Source organism: Amphiura filiformis, chromosome 1, assembly GCF_039555335.1.
Source record: "Amphiura filiformis chromosome 1, Afil_fr2py, whole genome shotgun sequence".
Lineage (NCBI taxonomy): Eukaryota > Metazoa > Echinodermata > Ophiuroidea > Amphilepidida > Amphiuridae > Amphiura > Amphiura filiformis.
In genome coordinates this window covers 87,564,288-87,570,624 of record NC_092628.1, presented here as the reverse complement: position 1 = coordinate 87,570,624, position 6,337 = coordinate 87,564,288, and the positions used below count along the sequence as shown (strand labels likewise).

At 36.2% G+C, this 6,337-nt stretch overlaps 1 long non-coding RNA gene across 1 annotated transcript; it reads right to left on the bottom strand.

Moving 5' to 3' along the window:
* Positions 1-306: 306 nt before the first annotated feature.
* On the bottom strand, positions 307-2,009 carry LOC140167371 (uncharacterized). The gene is made up of 3 exons (XR_011861055.1): positions 1,863-2,009; positions 1,331-1,486; positions 307-451 (listed from the first exon to the last, which is right to left on the bottom strand). It is a non-coding gene; the product is annotated as an uncharacterized lncRNA (long non-coding RNA).
* Positions 2,010-6,337: the final 4,328 nt, after the last annotated feature.

Below are 6,337 nucleotides of genomic sequence, written 5' to 3'. Positions count from 1 at the left end.
TTGAACAGCTGCTCCATTCTTCCCATTCGCTCCACATAGGAATGTCTTACATGGACACAGAGATTGAAAAGACGATAATAAGAAGTATGTGTAGCAGTGTATAGGTTTATAAGGTACTTTTTATGTTGACATAAAAGCAAATCTAGTTAGTGGGTTACGTTGTAAACAATGAATGAATCATGAACAAATGCAAAAACATATTACAATAAGAATTACAATATTTAAAAAAGTTCCTCATTTTGCTTGAAAATGGAGGTCTGGCAATAAAAATTCTCTACTCTCAGTATCTTACCGATATTGCAGGCAAACAAATTGCAACCTTCCGTCTCCATCTCATCCCCCACACATTCCCGAGGATCGCCGGTGCTACAGTGTCTTATTCTATGTCTAGTACCACCTCCACATGTTAGTGAGCAGAGAGTCCAGGACTCCCATGACTGCCAAGGGACATCTTAAAAAGACAATTTCATATTAAAATTATGTGGCTGTTTATTAGAAAGCATTATACTATGTATACATTTATTAATTGCTTACATTTGTAGTTCTCCATGACCACAATACGTAATGTTAAAATAATTTTGCGGCCTTCGAGACCAATTTATTTTGCCCTCGGAGTTAAGTATTCTTTCCATACGTCTTATTTTCACGGAAAGTTGTAACGCCATTAAAGTTTGAACAGTCAAAATATGATTATGATATGAATAACGCAAAAGTGTGTTACATTATTGAAGATTATTTTACCAATTGTCCAAAAAGTATGCCACAACAATTATGCTGATATTACATGTTTAAAAGAACAGCTTGGTTAAGGTCATCTCAACCTTGCACATTGATGTCCTTTTTAATTCTGCTACACCTTTTTCACGGTTGTTTGGTGTGATCATTTATTAGTTTTTCAAACAAATATCATGTACTACATAATTTTAGGCTTGAACAGCTAAAAGCGGTATTATGCTAATGTATACAGATGCCTTTGGGTCATTTTCAACTTTCATTTCCCGTTATTTACAACATTATTCACTTTCAGAGAATTTTGTAAAGCTTTTTCGGATATAAAATGTATCTATTCATGACAAGATTGGTGGCGCTATTTAGTTACTGGAAATTACTCTTTCAAGCTTTTAATACAAATAATTCCTATCATTTTTTGATGAAATATGTTTATAAAATTTCTTTGTTACTTGTTTCACCTATTCCATCTGTTTTAATGGCAAATTACGAAATATGATTTAGGATAAATAGCGCCACCTATAGTTTGCATTTGCTTAATAATGAAGTCAATTCTATATACATCAAACAACCGTGTTTTAAAGATGATGATATAACATACCTCCACATGAATGTCTGTTACATTCTTCTGCTTGAGAAACGCTCCCAATACAATCTTCATTTGTCCCAGTGTTACATGTGCGTAATCTGCTACGAAAACCTGTGCCACATACACGGGAACAGACACCCCAATGTTCCCAAGCACCCCAGGATGGACCTTAAAAACAATCTGAATTAAATTTTCTCTCGATTTTGATCTTTTGAGATCTTTTGAATTTCATGAAAGAGTCACATGACTTGAAATACAATACCGATGTGAATTGTCATTGTTCTGATCCAGTATCGATACTCTATCAATGCCGGCAGAAGACTAACATCAATCAAGTTAAGGTGAGATAGGGGATTGTTCCGTTTTATTATAATAAGAATATAATTACAATCCTTGAAGTAATTTCATTTTTGCGAGTTTTGAACGAGTACTTAAAGAGAAATATGTTTCCCTCTATTTTTAAAATATAACGAAAATGGTTTGTTATAAATATATGGTATGGAATTACATTATGGAACTAATCATAATATTGCTATGCATATACCTGTAAACACTGTAGGGCAGGCTGCTAAGAAGCACTGTTGAGAATCAGTATGATCCCCTTGACAGTCCGATGCGATTCCAGTACTACAGGAACGCCCACGGTATCGGTGCCCCCCAGTCACATGGTGTGTTACATTCTCCCCAAGACTGCCAATCACTCCAATCTATAAGCAAATGACAAACATACCGTTTTGCATAAAATGGTGATTACACCAGCAATGTAGAAAACAGTTTTACTCTTTAGATAAGTAGTCCTAGCACTTTCTACAAATCCGTACTCTTATCTATTTCACTCTTTCTCCCTCTTTCCATTGGGTATTCTTTTGACCTGTGTGCCTTCTAGTTTTCCGTAGAAAAATAAAACTGTAATAGTCAAAAAGCTCAAATGATCTACGTTTGCTTACATGCACAATTTTCAATCACGCAGATCTCAAATTCTCGCGAATTCCCAAGGCAGTCTTGATCTTGACATGTGCGACTTCGATACCTCTGTCCCGTACCGCACACAACGGAACATGCTCCCCATTGTTGCCATTCATTCCATCTTCCTCCTGCAATACATTTAAAAAAGAATATGTGACTAAATCTAGAAATCAAAAAGATCAAAAGTTGTAAAAACACTGGTTTCCAAACCTTGAGGAGTGTTTAAAGACATTTTCTAAAAATTATGGGTGGTAGAAATATTGTTTCAACAAGAAAAACAAGAGGGTGTACCAAAGATCTGCTTTAATATCAGTTATCCCTCGAAGGTTACGGACTCAAAAGCTGGATGATGATTGGCTTTGTCACTGCCTGTTATTTATGTTACATAGTTTGAAATGGTCTTATAAAGTACGTACGCACCTGACATATTAGGCTGCAAAACTCCCAATTTGCTACCGGTCACAACTCCATTTTCATCAACGAAAGTAAAAAAATAATCATAAAGCTGGTCAGATGTCAAGGCATTCGTTTCACTAAATGTACACGTGAATCCCACAGTGATACTTCCAGGTATCATGTAGTTAATACGCATTGCTTCAAAATACGGCAAATTACCGTAAATCCTGTGAAGCTATATTGAAGAATATAGAAAATAGAATGCAAGAATTTAACGTTATCATTAATTGTTTTGTATTTATTTGCGTTAACCTGATTGTGCGTACATTTGGTCGGTTTAATTTTTATTTATTTATAACATTTGGCACAAGCCCAGGCAGATCCAATATTGATTACACAATAAATTGAAGGATTGCCCTTACATTAAAATCAAAACATTACTAGAAAATACATATAATCAAGACAGAATAAAATAAAACAAAAAATAAATTATGTGAACTGGTTAGAGGAGGTGGGACTGGATGGTCAATTTGAAGGCCTGGAGGGAAGAAGCATTGACAATAGCCTCAGGGAGATAATTCCAGATGGAGGGGGCAAACGGATAAAATGATCTCTGGGACAATGTAAGCCGGCGGAAAGGAACTTGAACAGCGCGGGAATTGAGGTTTCGTAGACCGGGTCTGGAATGAGGCTGGAAAGGGTTGGGAGAAGAACAAATATTGGCAAAGATCTTAAATAAGTGACACAGAGAAGCAACATCACGACGCTTACTAAGAAGAGGCAGGTCGGAATCCAAGAGAAGGTCCTCATGGGAGAGGTTCCAAGACTGAAGAATGACACGACAGGCGAATCTTTGAGTAGACTCAAGACGGTTGGTAAGGGTTATGTTCAGAGGATGCCAAGTAGTACAACCATACTCCAGAATGGACCGAACCAAGGCCAAGTACAAAGAACGACGGATGCTGAAGGGGGCTGATTGGAAAGATCTATGAATGAAGCCGATGATTTTGCGAGCTTTTCTACATATGTGATCAATGTGAAGATTCCAGGAAAGCTTGACCTGGCAGCAAACTCATGTCTTGCATAGCGTGCGGCAAATAGGTGACATACGAGAAATTATGGACTGTCTATGCCTTTTTCATAAGCCATGCCTTATAAAATGCAAACTGTAAATGTACGCTCGTACCTACTTGTATGAATCATTAATATAAGTCAATTCTTAGAAAGAATCGATAAAATAGGTGGCAGGTAAGTTAATTGTACATCGCTTGTAAGAAATATAAAGAATTTTCTGGTTCTTTGGTGTTTTAACCAAAAGTCTATATCAGTATGAAATGCTAGGAGTGTTTAAGGTTAGGAACTATATATTTTAAGCTGTTGCGATTTTGTACTTCACATCATTTTGTGAATGGTAGTGAGCTTTGGTAAAAATTGCATTGACATATCGAGTGTGTAGAAGAATTCAAATATCACAGATATACTTTTGTAGGTCCTGTGGTTCTTAAGTTATTTGTAAAGAGGGCTGAAACAACACCACTTTTGTAAAACGTACATAACTCATTAACAGCAATAAATCAAGTGAAGTTTTCAAAGTATATGATTTGTAAAATGAACTTTTGCAAAGCATCAAAGTGTTATTCTTAAATAATATATTGATTTAGAAAACAATATATCCTGTACCCTTGATACATGTTGACAATATCTCAAATATAATACTTACCACCGGCAGGATAACATTTTCCCACCACGCATACTCATTGGAGTTTTTGTCACTAATAGTAGGCTCATACGCAATCGGATCGCCATCATAAGATTCAAAAGTTATCTCGCAGTCGACTTCAAAAAGATCTGACAAAGAGAAATGTATTATTAAAACATATTTAATCAGCTGCCTTTTATGTGTTTATTAACAGATTAATTAAAATGCATTATGTGGAAGACAGTCGTTATTAAATTTTAATTGAGTAACCACGGTGCCAAATTTACTATTACATTTCAGTCAGAAACAATAATAGTTAACTTCTTACTCTACGACACAAGGGAGGTTGAAATGGCACTAACAAATTCATGTTGACAAAATATGGAAATCATAAATGACAAGGAAATCATATACTATATATATTTCATTATATTTCATGCCTTCATTTAATTGCAAATAATATTGATATACTGATTGGATTTGGTGTTGTCCACATATTCAACATACTTTTAGTTGTGACCGATACCATTTGAGTAGTAGCAGGAGGCCTATTACCATTTACGGGTGATTGAGTCTCAGTTTCGTCGTCATTGTGGTAGCCAACTGTTAGTATGATTGGTAAAAACATCAAATTATATCATAATTGTGACTATGTACCGTGAATACAACCATAGATTTCATATACAACCAACTGTTTTCACCTAATCTGAAATGATTTTAATCGTTGTCTGTACCTGTAATTCCTTAATTCGTACACATAACAATGCTTAACGACCATACTTGAACAGTCAATATTCTTTTCACATTTCTCGTATTCATTGACAAATTCTTCAATATTATGGTATTTCTAACATCAAGTCATGTTTTAAATAATGCATAAATAAATGACAGTATGTCATCTTAACTTAATAAATAACACATAAATAAGATCATGAAATATTATTTATACCATAAGTCGTAAAAGTTTCAGTTGTCAGCTACCTTTGACTATATTTATAATTACGTGTTACGCACGTGACCCATGGGCACGACATACCAAGACCCAGCAAGCGTGACCAAATCCTCATGCCATTGAAAAGGATAGGACTTCGTTAGTTATAAACATCATCAAATTTATGTATTAATTGAATAGCTAAATTATTGCACATGGGGGACGTTATCAAAAAACAACATTTTGAATGTATTTGCCGAAAGAAAAAATATTTCTCGACGGAAACGTTTACAAAAAAATATAATCACAAAGTTGAACAGAATACACAGATTTTGCTGCACAGTCTCACCTTGTTTACAGGAAGAGCACACGCTATGTAGGTCACTTCAAGACTTACTGTGTCTAAAAAAAAGCGCAGTGATTTATAGTGCGCTACGCATAGTCACAACGCCTTGACGTTGATTCACAGGCCTCAGCACACTTTACAGGTTGTCGTTGGCCACTACGGCCCACATCATTCCATAAACCATTTAACAACAATTCAGGGACTTTGCTGCTTCAAGAAGGCACACCCTAGACATTCCACAAATAATCTTCGCTACCAGGATCAGCTCCCCGAGTTTCGTACGGGTTACAACAAGTTGTTATGGCAGCGCGGAGGTGGTCACGTGCGTATTTATAAATACGTATTTATAAATATAGTCGAGGCATACTGATTGCCCTTACCTGCCAGAAATATTCCAGCTACGACGAGCAACGCTACAATGACGATCACCAACACTGATACAAGTATTACCATCCATGTTTTCTTCCGTCGGCGTGATTTAAATGTAGGACTTGAACGTACATCCGGGTGTTCCAAAATCCCGGTACCCCAACCTGGTCTTTGATACGGTGGCTGTGGTTGAAGTCGATTTAACCCGATTTGTTTAGGTTGGTTAAATCGCCGGGCGCCTGTATCTCCAGAAGGAGTACGATAATTGTATATCGGGTCTTCTCCCGGTATAGGGTTCTCTCCAAATAACGG